This window comes from Ovis canadensis, chromosome 1, assembly GCF_042477335.2.
Source record: "Ovis canadensis isolate MfBH-ARS-UI-01 breed Bighorn chromosome 1, ARS-UI_OviCan_v2, whole genome shotgun sequence".
In the NCBI taxonomy this organism is placed as follows: domain Eukaryota; kingdom Metazoa; phylum Chordata; class Mammalia; order Artiodactyla; family Bovidae; genus Ovis; species Ovis canadensis.
The window spans coordinates 48,014,597-48,031,846 of record NC_091245.1 but is presented as its reverse complement, the minus strand read 5'-3'; the positions used below and the strand labels follow the sequence as shown (position 1 = coordinate 48,031,846).

General features: G+C 37.0%; 1 protein-coding gene across 1 annotated transcript in view; it reads left to right on the top strand.

The window, feature by feature from the left end:
- NEGR1 (neuronal growth regulator 1) overlaps positions 1-17,250 on the top strand; it is a 1,037,860-nt gene that overhangs the window by 820,111 nt on the left and 200,499 nt on the right. The window lies entirely within an intron of this gene.

Genomic DNA, 17,250 nt, shown 5'->3' with positions numbered 1-17,250 from the left:
AAAATATTAAATAAGAAGTTTCATGGTTTATGAACTCTGAATTACCAAGATTTAAGAATCTCTATTGTTAAATAAAATATATCAGTTGGTTGTTAAGACAAAATAATAATTTAAGATGATTTGTTCTATATACACTTTTAAAATATCACATCATTTATTATTTCAGTTTAATATTATAAAGTATCTTAGTACCCCCCACTCTGAAAGAAAAGCATTGCTTGCCACGAAAGAGTCAAAGTATAATATACTTGCTTAAGTTTCTTCCATGAAGATTATTTACTTAGTGTAATTATGAATAATAACATTGCAAATATTATAGAGCAGTGTGAATTCCAAGTTAATGTAAATATTGATACTTCTTTTGTAATGTTATTAATATTTTAAATTGTTTAAATATTCAAGAACCTGAAAGAGTAAATGAATTAAACCAAGTAAAGAAAAATTTAAGGCTTAATAGCACATTCATTTTTGCTACTTAAATTTCTAAACCACACCCTGATTTTCAAAACTGGAGCATTAATGAATGTAACAAATTAGAAACAAATGTCATTTGTTTGTTTTACTCTGGCAACCTTAGCACAGTCATCTGGATATAATGCACTGCTGAAAAGGCTTCTAAACATGGTATCTTCAGAATGGACTCTGATGATCTTCCTTTGTTGCTGACTTTCTGTGTATAGAAGTGCTAAGGATAACTAGAACAATTGGATTGAAATTCATTAAGAAAGACATAATATGCAAATTTTATCTATAATTTTGAACATACCCCTGGAAGTTTGAAGAAATTTCTGTATATTCAAAACTCTTGTGTGACTTCACCTGAAACTCTTATTGCACTAAGAGTTTCTATTTTTTACAATAATTATTTTTGTATAGTTTGTATCTCTCTACCAAATTATGTTTGTTGAGAACACAGAATCAATATCTGATTAATTCTCCCATATCGCTAAGCACAGTGTCTAATATTTCATAGACAATATTAAACTATGTCTGATATTCACATAGACAACTTATTTAGTGAAATTAGTGAATTAAACAGTGATTGAATAGACAATTAATAAATGAATGAGTAGACTGAGATTTAGCTGTGCAATGTATATTATAATCTCCAGTTATATAAAGGAATATTGCAGTGATGGTAATACTTATTGTGAGCTTACTGTAAACCAGATAATATCTTTAAATGAATTTGTTCCAATATCTTTACATGAATTTGTTCTTTTAATTCTCACACTACCAAAAAAGGTAAATTCTAAAATTCTCTTCTTACAGATGAGAAAACTAAAATGAAGGGAAATTAAAAGTTTGGTCAAAGTCAAATGGGTAATAAGTGACAAAGCAGAAACCTGATCAACAGTCTGGTTTCAGAGTCCCAGGTTTTAACTTCTGTGTTTCACTGTCTCTCACTGTGCTAAACATAAAACCAGTATGGAGATAAATTGTATCATTTGCAATATATTATTGAAAACCTCTACATGTAACATGTTTGCCTTTCTTAGCTTTTTTTTAATATAAATTTTAATAATTTTGGGTGCTATTGTTGTATGTATAAAAACTGTTTTAATAAATGGTTAAAAATGGACAACATACACCAGATATAAAATTTAAGTTTATGAAAGATGAATGAGGTTAATGTTTGACCAAAATAATTTTAAAAGTAAGACTCAGAGATATTTGAACACATTTCTATGGGATTTTAAAATTCTTTGGAATGGTACCATTGTCCAACACAGGCAGTGTGAATCTTCAAACTATGTAGAGAAAGACAGCTTATTTAAAGTTCGTGTGAAGCTGGTTGCCCCTTGATAAGAATTCCTGTTATATCTGCACAAGGTCTGTGGATGGGAGAGCCTTCAGCCTCTAAACTGATCCAAGATAAGTTGTTGGTCCTAAGCTAATCTAATGTTGGCCCATGACCTGCTAATTTTTTTTTTAATCTGTTATTGAATATCAGCCCTTGTTATAGTCAAGGGAGTGTATAAAACCAAAGTGCTCATCTTCCAATCCAGGAATTGGAAGGAATTAAACTCCAAGGAGTCTGCCATTTGTGTAAATAATGATATATGGAACAAGCCATGAATAGAGAAATTCATATTATTATGATTTGTATCCATGACTATTAATATGCCCAGAAGTAAAGAAGTGAAGTGAAGTCGATCAGTTGTTTCTGACTCTTTGCAACCCCTTGGACTGTAGCCTACCAGGCTCCTTTGTCCATGGGACTTTCTAGGCAAGACTACTGGAGTGGGTTGCCATTTCCTTCTCCAGGGGATCTTCCCAACCCAGGGATCAAACTTGGGTCTCCAGCATTGTAGGCAGATGCTTTATTGTCTGAGCCACCAGAGAAGTCCAGAGAATTAATCAAATATGCTCAGAGAGTTAATAAAAAGTGTGAGTTTCCCTTCATAGTGCTTATGCATAGCAAACACTATATTAAGTTTCAGTCACTGAGAATCAGGTCCCCGTCCAAAACTATTTAGAATAAATCTTGATTCTATTAAAATCTACTTCTTATGTATAATAACCTACATTTTCCAGATCATCAAGAAGGAAAAAATCAAGAATTTGTAGTTTAGAGTCTTGCCATAACTAAGACCACCAAAAAGGAATATAGCACTTTTTTATGTACCAATGTTTTGTGTCTATGTTTCAGACATAATGGGAGTCAGTTCAGTTCAGTTCAGTTCAGTCGCTCAGTCATGTCCAACTCTTTGCAACCCCATGAATCGCAGCACACCAGGCCTCCCTGTCCATCACCAACTCCCAGAGTTCACTCAGACTCGCGTCCATTGAGTCAGTGATGCTATCCAGCCATCTCATCCTCTGTCGTCCCCTTTTTCTCCTGCCGCCAATCCCTCCCAGCATCAGAGTCTTTTCCAATGAGTCAACTCTTCGCATGAGGTGGCCAAAGTACTGGAGTTTCAGCTTTAGCATCATTCCTTCCAAAGAAATCCCAGGGCTGATCTCCTTCAGAATAGACTGGTTGGATCTCCTTGCAGTCCAAGGGACTCTCAAGAGTCTTCTCCAACATCACAGTTCAAAAGCATCAATTCTTTGGTCCTCAGCCTTCTTCACAGTCCAACTCTCACATCCATAATGACTACTGGAAAAACCATAGCCTTGACTAGATGGACCTTAGTCAGCAAAGTAATGTCTCTGCTTTTTAAAGCAGGTCATAATTTGAACCACAGTTTCATCACGTATAGTTATATGATCTTGAGTAAATGCCGAAGCTTCAGGTAATTCATTTGTAAAGTAAGTGCAATAATAGCTCCCACTTCATTGTTTTTGTTCAGTCACCAAGTGATGTCCACTCTTTATGACTCTATGGACTGTAGCATGCCAGACCTCTCTGTTCCTCACCATCTCCCAGAGTTTGCCCAAGTTCATGTCCATTGAATCAATGATACATCCAATCATCTCATCCTCTGTTGCCCTCTTCTCCTTCTGCTTCAATCTTCCCCAGCATCAGGGTCTTTTCCAATGAGTCGGCTCTTTGCATCAGGTGGCCAAAGTACTGGAACTTCAGCTTCAGCATCAGTCCTTCCAATGAGTATTCAGGGTTGATTTCCTTTAGGATTGACTGGTTTGATCTCCTTGTTGTCCAAGGACTCTCAAGAATCTTCTCCTGTACCACAGTTCAAAAGCATCAATTCTTTGGCACTCAGCCTTCTTTATGGTCCAACTCTCACATCCATACATGACTCCTGGATAGCTCCCACTTCAGGATAAAAATTAAATGGCATGATGCATGCAATATATGTTACCCATTGTTATTATATCACACCCCCCAAGAACACTCAGTTCAATTGCTTTCGCAAACTATATATATAGATGGCAGAGCTTATTTGATGACTGATTGACCAGTACTTTACTGAGGGGTTAGGTAGTAAGTTGTCATTGGCAATCGAAGGAAAAGACACGTAAATTTGATATAATGTCTCAACTCTGGCTACAACTTAACTTCATCCCTTGCTCTATATGTGAACCATACTTTGTAGGACTAATTCCAGATTAAATATGATGTTTGCAGCATAGAAGTTCAGATATCTAGATTTAAAGCGTAAAGGCAGAAGTAAAGCAATTGTTCTGTTATGAGGTTCCAACTTTTTATCAGTAGCAATAGTTATCCATCAAATATATAGACTGCCCACAATACATGAAGCACTGTGCTAGATGTTGGAAAGAAAAGTATTTATAGAATGGGAACTTCATCCTCAAAGAGTCCTCAGATGAATAAGAGGAGAGGTACAGAAGCAGATAACTCTAGCGCGGTGTAGTCAACAGTAGAGTACAAGGGCAGAGAAGAGGCTCTTAATCTATTTTCAGGACCATGACAGGACTGTCATCTAGAGTAGGTAATATCGCTGTATGAATTATAACATAGTTACAACTTCAAAATATTATTTTATCCACTATTATCATATTTTCAGAGGCAGAACTTTATACAGTTCATTCAACAATAATCATGAGCACAATGTACAGTGTTGCAAATGAAAGAATGAGACACTCAGTCTTAATGACTCAGGGCAATTTATAGAGAAAACCCTTGAGACAAGGATGTGATTGGGTTGAGCCTTGGTGTGTGAATGGGAGGGAGAAAAATACTCCTGTATGGAACAGCTCATGTAAAGGCATAGCAGTATGAAACAATATGATACATTTGAAGACCTGGTAGTAGTTTAATATGGTTAGAGGAAGAGGAAGAGAGTGTTGAGGGATGAGGCTGGACAAGGTGTTAGACAGGACAGAAAGGGCCTGAAGGTGAGTTTGGGCTTTATCCTTCTAGTTGTGGAGAGCCATTGAATCATTGTAATAAAGGATGCATATAAAAAGATTTAATTTCTGAAATACTTTCTTAGTTAATGTGGAGGGCTAATAAGTGTTAGACTTACAAGAAGATAATTGCACAAAAAGAGTTACAGGGATAACAGAGATAATTAGGACAGAGGAGTTAATGACCAACTCTGAAGGCAATAGGAATGGAATTGTGAAAATCTAGATAACTCCTTAAGTTTAGTTTGGATATCATTAACCAGGCTAGAATGTAAGAAGAGGATTAACCCTTTTTTATTGGGGAGAAGGTGAATATTGAAAGAGAGAAATGTGTTTAATTTTAGATGTAGTCAGTTGGAGGCAATGTCCAGTGGGTAGCTGTACTTAAGTCCAGAATGGAGATATGATTTGGAAGTACCAGCATGGATGTGGTAGTTTCCAGTATGAGAGTAAATAACATTTCACATAAAGGCCACATAGAGTGAAAAGATGAGCAAAAACATGTGCAATAAAGTACTCTTTCTATAGGCTAGGCTCTGAAAGGAAGAACACAGATTTTCAGATATTCTCTGCCCAGTGTAGCTGATGATCCCTCTGCCTTGATGCCTCAGCAGCTGGCCTGTAGTGAGCTTCTTTTCTGATCAATAGGCCCAGTAGTCCAGTGTATATCAACAGCTCCCCAAAAAGCAAAGATGCAATACCCCAGTCTTTGGTGAATGATACTCGACAGGCTTCTTGCTTTTTTCAAGCTTCCCTCATTCTAGTTTCTTGGCCTCTTTTCTCACATCTTTCTTTGGTCCCTAAGAAGCAATAAACAGCTTTGATTTAATATAAAGTCAACTTAAATTCTTTAGCTTATCATGGCCTATAGGCTCTAGACTGTAATTATAAGAGGAGCTATAATTTTAAGCTGAAATGTCAGTAATTTCATCCATAGTATTACTTCAGGTAGAGAGTAAATACTTCCTCAAGTAAGAGGAAAGTAAAATTTATAGTGAAAAAACTATAGAAGAGCTAGTATACAATGAATCCCTCATTCTCAAGATTACCTGTCCAGAAATTTCTGAAATGTGTCTGCATTCTAAAAAGTCATTGTGAGAGAGAGGTAAAGAAAGAGACAGAAAGCACGTGAGAGCAAAAAAGAGAATATTTTACAGATCACTGTAGATCAGCCTCAGGGAACAGTGCTTTAACAAACTTAATGATGGATGACAGCATGTCAACTATTTATAGCAAAATTCCTTATTAAGTAAAAACTTGGGGATTCAGCATTATGGGGAGTTTATTATTATTTTTAATTGTGTGTGTGCGTGTGTGTTTTGCTCCCTGAACATGAGCAACTAAAGGAGATGATTCCTCTAGGTCTGCTTCTTAAAGAATATGAACAAGATGGTCCCATCCTGCCATCTATGGGTCTAATTTATCAAATGTACATCATCATTGGATTTGTAATCTCATAACCAATAAAAGTCATTTTCATAAGTAGAACACATATATACATTGTTTCCTGCTTTGATTATAGGACATGTATTAAAACACAATCTAAAGGGAAATAAGGAAAGATAGTTAAAAAGGAAGAAATCTATATAAACAATGTGGTTAACATTTACATCAGTTGAAGTCTCTCAGTCATGTCCGACTCTTTGTGACCCCATGACCACAGCACGCCAGGCCTATCCACCACCAACTCCCGGAGTCCACCCAAACCCATGTCCATTGAGTGGGTGATGCCATCCAACTATCTCATCCTCTGTCCCCTTCTCCTCCTGCCCTCAATCTTTCCCAGCATCAGGGTCTTTTCAAATGAGGCAACTCTTCACATCAGGTGGCCAAAGTATTGGAGTTTCAGCTTCAGCATCAGTCCTTCCAGTGAATATTCAGGATTGACTTCCTTTAGGGTGGACTGGTTGGATCTCCTTGCAGTCCAAGGGACTCTCAAGAGTCTTCTCCAACACCACAGTTCAAAAGCATCAATTCTTTGGTGCTGAGCTTTCTTTATAGTCCAACATTTACATAGTTTTGGTTTAATAGTCTTCACATGAGACCTAATATGTGAAAATGTTTGGAACAACTCAAGCTTTAATATTAACAAAATTTTCTCTTACAGTCTCAGATAACAATACATTTTGTTAAACATATAATTGCCGAATTACTTTTTACTATGTTTCTTAAACTGTGGTGTCAAATATTTTGCTAGAATACAGGTCCTAATGATGCTATAGGGGCCTCTCTCCTTCCTTTCTTGTATGCATGTGCTGGGGGGCGGGGCCCAGGTGCACACATATACACGTACATGCATTTATTCAGCTAACAAAGTTATTGCCTCTGAAATATTACACATCAGATATTCAAAGGACTCACCCAAACTGTCTTTCCCTCTTTGAGCAACCCTCTGGAGACAATAACAAAGTCCAATTTTAAATACTTTTATAATCAAGTGCTATTTAACTTTCTGAAAAATCTCTCATTTTAGAGACTATTTCTTCCAAGTCTATTTAATTTGATGATACCTCCTCTTTGAAATTATAAAAAACGAAAAGTCAGTAACTGTTATCCAAAGGGAAAATGGGAGAGACTATTGGAGAAAGTAAGAATGTGTGTAGCATGAAAGTTTTTCCCTGTTTAGATCTCACTGATGCAGGCAAACTTTATTTTTTGACTGATTTGTTGAATATGGAACCAGCTGTGCCCTTGTAAGTAATATTTAAGCTCTCTGCTTGCTTCAAATGTCCCCACATGCCACTAAGCAACTGTATGAGCTGTTACTTTTGCCTGTTATAATGAACCTTGGTTCCATGTGAAAGGTAAAACCACAAATCTGAATGATTCATATTTTATATTGAAATTGATCTTCTCTCCTGCAACTTAAAAGAGATGGGGTTTCCATTTTGGTTGAAAGAGGCAGTAATAAATTTAGACTCGGTGGTTATTAAAGATAACATGCTATGTGAGTCAACTTGCTTTATCCTCACAGCTTGATGATGTTAATGGAAACCCTTTCCTGGATGCTCTAGTAATAAGTATTTGACAAAAATTAGGCTTGAGGATATAGGTAGATTTTGATATAGCTAAATTGGCCTATTAGATGACACTCAACCAAAGTGAAATATACATGCACAGTCATAATCATCATACAAGTAATGGATATATACAAATTCAACGAAATAAGAGAATGAGTGAAGCCAGAGGAATTTATGCTCCCCGACCTTATAACTTTCAGTTCAATTCAGTTGCTCAGTTGTGTCTGACTCTTTGCGACCCCATGGACTGAAGCATGCTAGGCTTCCCTGTCCATCACCAACTCCCAGAGCTTACTCAAACATATGTCCATCGAGTTGGTGATGCCATTCAACCATCTCATCCTCTGTCATCCCCTTCTCCTCCCGCCTTCCATCTTTCCCAGCATTAGGGTCCTTTCAAATGAGTCAGTTATTTGCATCACGTGGCCAAAGTATTGGAGTTTCACCTTTAGCATCAGTCCTTCCAAAATATATTCAGGACTGATTTCCTTTAGGATTGACAGATTGGATCTCCTTGCAGTCCAAGGGACTCTCGAGTCTTCTCCAATACCGCAGTTCAAAAGCATCAATCTTTAGCACTCAGCGTTCTTTATAGCCCGACTCTCTCATCCATACATGACTACTGGAAAACACATAGCTTTGACTAGATGGACATTTGTTGGCAAAGTAATGTCTCTGCTTTTTAATATGCTGTCTAGGTTGGTCAGCTAATATGCTAATATGGTAATATGCTGTCTAGCTTTTTCCAAGAAGCAAGTGTCTTTTAATTTCATGGCTGCAGTCACCATCTGCACTGATTTTGTAGCCCCCAAAAATAAAGTCTGATGCCGTTTCCACTGTTTCCCCATCTCTTTGCCATGAAGTGGTGGGACCGGATGCCATGATCTTTGTATTCTGAATGTTGAGTTTCACCCAACTTTTTCACCCTCCTCTTTCACTTTCATCAAGAGGCTCTTTAGTTCTTCTTCACTTTCTGCCATAAGGGTGGTGTCATCTGCCTATCTGAGGTTATTGATATTTCGCCCAGCAATCTTGATTCCAGCTTGTACTTCATCCAGCCTGGAATTTCACATGGTGTACCCTGCATATAAGTTAAATAAGCAGGGTGACAATATACAACCTTGACGTACACCTTTCCCAATTTGGAACCAGACTGTTGTTCCATGTCCAGTTCTAACTGTTGCTTCTTGACCTGCATACAGATTTCTCAGGAGGCAGGTCAGGTGGTCAGGTTATACCCAGCTCTTTCAGAATTTTCTAGTTTGTTGTGATCCACACAGTCAAAGGCTTACAGAAATAGAGTTTTTTCTGGAACTCTTTTTCTTTTTTGATGATCCAATGGACTTTGCCAATTTGATCTCTGGTTCCTCTGCCTTTTCTAAAACCAGCTTGAACATCTGGAAGTTTCCGGTTCACATAGTGCTGAAGCCTGGCTTGGAGAATTTTGAGCATTACTTTGCTAGCATGTGATATAAGTGTGATTACGTGGTAGTTTGAGCATTCTTTGACATTGCCTTTCTTTGGGATTAGAATGAAAACTAACCTTTTCCAGCTTTGTGGCCAGTGCTGAATTTTCCAAATTTGCTGGCATATTGAGTTCACTACTTTCACAGCATCATCTTTTAGGATTTGAAATAGCTCAACTGGAATTCCATCACCTCCTCTAGCTTTGTTCATAGTGATGCTTCATAAGGCCCACTTGACTTCACATTCCAGGATGTCCGGCTCTAGGTGAGTGATCACACCATCATGATTTTCTGGGTCTTGAAGATCTATTTGCATAGTTCTTCTGTGTATCCTTGCCACCTCTTCTTAATATCTTCTGCTTCTGTTAGGTCCCTACCATTTCTGTTTTCTATTGTGCCTATCTTTGAATGATATGTACCCTTGGTAGCTCTCATTTTCTTGAAGAGATCTCTAGCCTTTCCCATTCTACTGTCTTCCTCTTATTTCTTTGCACTGACCACTGAGGAAGGCTTTCTTATCTTATACCTGTATCCTCTGTGTATTCTCAAGAAGCTTACACACAAAATGGACATTGATCACTGTACTTGAACGATGATATCCAACACTGTGAAGGCTTATAGGCCATTTGATTCTGTACAGAACATCCACAAAATCATTGATCAACAGTAAAAGTTCACTGACATTTGGCCCTGTTCAAAATATCCTTGAGCATATTTGAGAATGCCAAATGATTTTGGAGAGGACTAAATATCAAAGACCCTTGGGCATGCACTAATGTATTATGGACAGTTTGGACAAAGTCAAATGTATATTAACTAGCTGAAGTAGAACAACCATTGAAAGCTGTGGCAATCCAGTTAATCAAATTGCTTGTTCTGTGCTGTGCTTAGTCACACAGTCATGTCTAACTCTTTGTGACCCCATAGACTGTAGCCCACCAGGCTCCTCTGTCCATGGGGATTCTCCAGGTAAGAATACTGGAGTGGGCTGCCATGCCCTCCTCTAGGGGATCTTCCCCACCCAGGGATCAAACCTATGTCTCCCACATTGCAGACAGATTCTTTACCGTTTGAGCCACCAGGGAAGCCTAAGAATACTGGAGTGGATAGCCTATCCCTTCTCCAGGGGATCTTCCAAACACAGGAATCGAACCAGGGTCTCCTGCATTACAGGCTGATTCTCTACCAGGGAAACCCCAAACTGCTGCTAATGAAAACCAAATACAGATGCTAACAGAGCTGAGATTATTAGCTAGTCAACTTTTTTCAAACTTTTTAAAGCAATGGATTCTTTCCTTTCCCAAACTAAAACCTTATGCAAATGATTAATATATGTTAGTGCTTAATTGCTCAGTCATGTCTGACTCTTTGTGACCCCTTCAACTGCAGCCCACCAGGCTCCTCTGTCCATGGGGATTCTTCAGGGAAGAATGCTGGAGTGTAGTATATAACAAAGATAAAATTGGAATTCATTTAGTTGATTTGGAGATAAAATCTGGAAAATCTTTCCAAAATCTTGTTTTTTTCTTTCATATTACACTGCACAGTGACCCAGAGACCTGTCAAAATGGTATAGAATTTAAGAAAATTAGGTTTGAAAACTTCCAGTCTACTGAGTCCTTTTACTTTGTGTATGAGTGGACTGGGTCCCAAAGAAGGTGACTGAGAACCCAAAATTGTATGTTGTCACAGGAGATCTAGAACTTACTTTTTTCTACTCTTGTGCCCATGTTCTTTCCAATCTCTAGGCCATCCACCAAAAACTCTGGAATCAAACAGATCTGAGTTGAAACCAGAATCCTCCATGCAGGATGCTGGACAGTTCTCTCAAACTCAGTCTTTAAACCTCAGTTGTCTCACCTATAAAACAGGGAAAATGACTTATTCTTATAGAGTTGTTGGAATGATTTATTGAGATAAGATATGTGAAATGGTGTATACAGCACCTATATAAAGAGCCAGTGGTCATTAAATGCTTTTTTTCCTCTCGGTTATATATAATCCAAACATTGAAAAGTAAACCTATAGAAGTTTGGATCTATATAACCTCAATAACCATGTAACATGATCTCACTGGATAGCCAAGAACTTCACTAGTCTTTAAAATTTATTAATGTGCTTATATATATTGCTATGATATCATCTTTTTTATTAGAATTATTAATTAAATCAGCCATGCATATAAGTGTTCACTTGTAATGATATAGTAAAAAAAAAGTGATCAGGTTGATAGAGAGGGTTGTACAAAATTAATTACTCTACTGATATGTTCCTCTCAGGTTAAGAGGCAGTTTGACAGCTGCCTCCTCAAGCTACTGAAACAGCATATACTTCCCTATAGCTGACAAAGGGTCAGTAAACGCCAAAGTGAGAAGGGAGCTTTGGCATTTGCTGCCGTCAGTGATCAGCCTTGAAATGTAGCAGGCTTGTGGAAACTAGGTACCGAAAAGATCAAAAAGTGTTTCACATTTAACCACAAATTTTTATTAGGCGCTCTAGCCTAAGAGGCGGAGAAGGCAATGGCACCCCACTCCAGTACTCTTGCCTGGAAAATCTCATGGAGGGAGGAGCCTAAGAGTTGGACACGACTGAGTGACTTCACTTTCACTTTTCACTTTCATGCATTGGAGAAGGAAATGGCAACCCACTCCAGTGTTCTTGCCTGGAGAATCCCAGGGACAGGGGAGCCTGGTGGGCTGCCGTCCATGGGGTCGCACGGAGTCGGACACAACTGAAGCGACTTAGCAGCAGCAGCCTAAGAGGCAGAGAATTTAGGGTCTGGCCCTTACTTGGACGGGTTCTTAGGCAAAACGCTTAATTCTCTGGCCTCAGCTTCATCATTTAAAGATGGGGAAATAGAATATCTAATCTCTAAATTCTCTTTCATCTGTAATGCTTTAAGATTCTAAGAAATCTATATGTTTTTAAAAAGAAGTATTTATGGATTGTTGTTAAAAACAGTTGTGCTTACTTCTTGAAGTAGAAATACAATATTTTTCCCTTCTCTACAATTTTTTGTCATTGAATTTGAAATTATTTTTTATTGACAGAAAAAAATTGTACTTTAATATATTTTTTTCTTTGGGGAGTTTTCATAAAGTTTAGCTAATGGCACTGCTGGTCTAATTATTTTGTCATCTGTACAAAGAATTTCACTCTCCAGGGAAATTTCCTTTATTTCACAGTTTCAATTCTGTTGGCCGATAACCTGTGAAAAAGCATGAGACTAGACCTCCTTGCTTGCTATTTTATTTCACAAAGCTCTAACCCTATAACAACTTAGGTCAAAATGTGACCCTCTGTATATATGGGAGTTGTCGCTATTAAGACTTTGTAAAAATGAGAACATGTCAACATTTCCAGCCTAAAGAAAATATATTAGCAGCCCCACCTTCAGTAAAGCCTTTGCTAGTCTTTTCTCTGACAGAGGTCCTATGAGAGATTTCCCCTCCTATTATTTCTAAGAAGTGTCTTAGAGAATATTTTCCCAGCATGCCTTGTTTTCCCTGAAGCTGTGACTAGATTTGAAGGCTGATCTAATGGTTTGAGCATATGAGGTGGTACCTGTCTGAGCTGCTCTCCCACCTCCACTTCTGCCCTGTGATTACTCTATCTGAAAAATGTAAATGGGGCCCCAAATATAAGATCCAGGGATAGGTGTGAAGAAAATGGTAATTATGAGGTGCCTAGTACTATTAGTATTAAACTTACCATTTCTCCTCAGGTAGGCAATGTGAAGCATAATTAATAGAGTCACCAAAAAGAAAAGGAAAGTGGAATTAGCTTTTTCTTTCTGTTTGTGATGCTCCAGATAAAGGAAAAAAGAGGAAGAATTAATTGTGCAAGCAATGATATTTCAATGGGCCACCCTTTCTCTAAAGAACTGTAAATTCTGTTTTAGTAGCCATAAAACTGCTAAAGAATGGACTGAAAATCACATGTCCTCATTGAATGTGTCTATTCAGCATAGGCTAGATTTCCTTCCTTATAAATATTATTCAATTGGGATTTCTCTCCCAAGACACAAATTAGGTATCTGCCTAGTATATATTTAAGTAACATTTGAATAAATCAAGCAAGACTGCCTGGTATGCAAATGTTATTTCATCTCTGGCATGGACAGATATTTTCAATAGGTATAATTTAAAAAAAAAAAATCAATCCCGTTAGTGCATATATAGAACAGCATAATTAGTGAATCAGATCATAATTCTTGTCAAAGAACCATTAGAATCACCACTCAGTCCACTTAGGAGGAATTATAAGTTTTCTAAAATACTTCATAAAACAAGATGTAGCAACATATTTTCCTAAAACTGGCAGGATAATAGCCTATATTTTAAGAACGAGTGGTCATTCCTGTGGGGAAATTTATATTTTCTAAAAAAAAAAAAAACAAATCATAACTTCTTGGAGCACTATAGTTTATGGTGTAATAACATGCTTACCCAAATGTTGATAAGGTCTATAATCAAACTATTTAATTGAGTAAACATGTTTTTAAGAAGAGTTGCATAAGCTATGGTTGCACAACAACTCTGCAGGCGTGACTCTGCTGGAAAATGATAAATTGAAAGGGTTCGTTTCTCTCAAGCTAGCACATTGACTGTTGGAGTCCATATTTGACATCCTTTCTTACACCCATTTAGCTACATACTTCAAACCACCTGTATTTTCCCAACATCCCTCCTGCCAGCAGCACATGAAAGAATAAATCTCATAAGGCAAAATATTCTTAGACTGTCACGTATCATTATCATAATAATCTTCCATATATAATGGTAAAAATATTCCTGTTAGCAAGCTCCCTGAGTCTTCCTCCCTCTTAGTCTTATATAAATTTTTAAACAAATAAAATAAACCACTACTGATTCATGTATTATTAGTGATAGGCTTTCATCTGCTGTTTTTTGTTTTGTCTCTGAATCATTTCCTCTTTTTTCCCTCTTTCTTTTTCTCTCATTGTTCCTCAACTTTGGAACTTAATCATCTCCAGAGCAGATAGATAGATAGATGCTTCTCTAATCAGAAATATAGGTTCGAGATAGAACCACACAGCCTCTGAATAGGCAAGCTCAAAATTGCTTTTGAAAGCTTCATCACAAAAAATGTAATCAAACTTAGCTTACCTCAAATTGATTTAAGTTGCAGCCTAAGGGCCAACCTTTGACCAGGCCAGCATTCACACTCGCATCGATTCTGCCTGTAATCGAATTACTCAGGCAATTCTGTGCACTTTCAGCTCTAGCCCTGCAGTGCAAATGGCCAATTTGGGAAGCAACTTGGTTGTGCTTGAAATTTACAGGAAGAGTTTCTCATACATTCCTGAGAAAAGACAGGCATACTTTAAAAAATATTCTTAGTCACAAAATGAACTACCCCAAAGATATTTTATTTGTTTTTATGTTTGTTTTGAGTTGGAGAAACTTTGCTTTTCCCAAGGAGTTTCTATTGACTTTGAAAAGATGGCATTTTGTACTAAACTCACCAGTATGTGTGCTAAAATTTAGAAGTGAAAATTAATGAAAAAATAAGGTGATACAGTAATCAGCTATTGGAGAAAGGGAAATATTACATTGCATTTTATAATTCTAGAAGCAGAAATTTAAAAACAAACTTGTTTACTCTGGTGGCAGCAAAAGAACCTTCTTCATAAAATTATATTCTCTGACATCACCTCCTACCTTTCCTTTCTAAAATATTTCATGATTGGTATTAAGAAACATTACAGATGTTCTTCTAGGGCGTAACAGACTTTTGTTATGTGTTTCTGGTTCTCATATTTACCTCCTTGTACTGTATGCAAGTTGTATATCATCTCCCCTACTCACAAAACTCCTTTTAGTTCAACATAAACCTTCCTATCTTTATGTATGCATTTTACATACTTACACAATAGATTCCATTTGTTACCTTGCAAACACTTCCCCATGTTTCTGTTCAGGCTTATTACATAATACTTTGGTGGCTTCACTATTTATATATGTAGTGCTATGTTGGTAGCTGAAATGAATTTTTATCACAAAATTTACAAATAGTCATACATTATAGAATACATTTTATTGTAAATTCCATATAATCAATTTCTTCTCGTAAAATGCTTTCAGTTTTTTTGCCAAAATCTTGTATATGCAGCCAGCCTATGGCTGCAATTCAATCATGATTTAACAAATGGAGCTGTATTATTATAATATTCTAAGTATTATTCTGTCATAAAAATGGGTTGGTATTTTTATTTATTATAATACAGTCAAAGTAACTCCTATGTTGAAATAGGTAATGATTTTGGAATCCTGAAAGAAAATTCTGTTAATTTTTTTGGCACTATTTACAGTTTAATGGCTACAAACATGATATATATTGTAATGTTTAACATCCTTTAACATTTATCTATCATTTTTCTTAAGTCTAGATAATCAACAGCAACAAAAAAATAGCTCAACCCCTAATTTGGATCACTTGACAAATCTCATAGTGTCATTGGTGTCATGGTGTCATTGGTCTCATTATGGCAGATTTTAAGATACCAAGAGATGTTACTAAATACAGGGTTGGAAAAATATCTACAGAATGACACCATGATGTAATATTTTTATAATAGAAACATAATATAAAAACCTTAAAATCATAGATAATAGTAAAACTGTAGTAAAATACTTTTGAAATTATGTTTTCAGTAGTTATTACATCTCTTTTTGATATAATAACAATGTCCATGTTTAGCAAACTGCTGGCAAAAGCCTTTCAAAAATAACAATTGACTCTCATGACCTGGTAGAAGGCAGTTTTAGTGTGCCACTATCTACCTCAGTGGACATAAAGAAAACTTGGCTTCTCCAGGTGCACATAGTGTAATTCCAGGCAAATTACATAAGCTCTCCGATCTTCAGTTTAGCCCTGTAAAATGGAGTTAGTTATACCTTGCTTAGACTTCCCTGGTAGCTCAGATGGTAAAGCGTCTGTCTACAATGCAGGAGACCTGGGTTTGATCCCTGGGTTGGGAAGATTGCCTGGACAAGGAAATGACAACCCACTCCAGTACTCTTGCCTAGAAAATCCCATGGACAGAGGAGCTTGGTGCAGGCTACTGTCCATGGGGTCGCAGAGTCGCGCATTACTGAGCGATTTCACTTCACTATACCTTGCTTATATATGGAGGAGGAAGTACTATCAGCCATCCATATCTATGGTCTTTATATCCATGGATTCAACCAACTATGAATTGAAAATTTGTGAAGTTCCAAAAAAGCAAAACTTGAATTTGTCATGCTACCAGCAACTACATAATATTTACATTGTGTTAGGTATTGCAATTAATTCAGAGATGATTTAAAGTATACAGGAAGTTGTATATAGATTATATCCAAGTACTTATTTCGTTGTTAAGTCATGTCTGACTCTTTGTGACCCCATGACTGTAGCCCGCAAGGCTCCTCTGTCCATGGGATTTCCCAGGCAAGAATGCTGGAGTGGGTTGCTATTTCCTTCTCCAGGTGATCTTCCCAACCCAAGGATCAAACAGGCATATTCTTTACTGCTGAACTACCAGGGAAGCCCCATGTACTATAGTATTTTCTATAAGGGACTTGGGCATCTGTGGCTTTTGGTATCTGTGGGGAGTCCTGGAACCAATAGCCAACAGATATGGATAAGATATGTGTAAAGCACTTGGTCCATGGTAGGGATTCTTACATTAATTGCCCTCCTTTTCCTCCTATATTACTTCAGTCCCCCTCATTGTATCTATAACTTCCTTAACTTTACTGTGAAGCAGCAATTATTTGATTCACAATCTCCAAATCCATAGAGTGACCCTGATACAATGGGATTCTGTCTATGACAAGTTCATTCATGTATGTCAATATCCACACATGCAGCATTTCTTGTTTACATTTGCCACAATGTGGTAATGCATTTCCTCTTAAAATGGACTGTCACTATGCATTTTCTATCCCACACTAGTATTTGAGCAACATTTTAATCCAAAG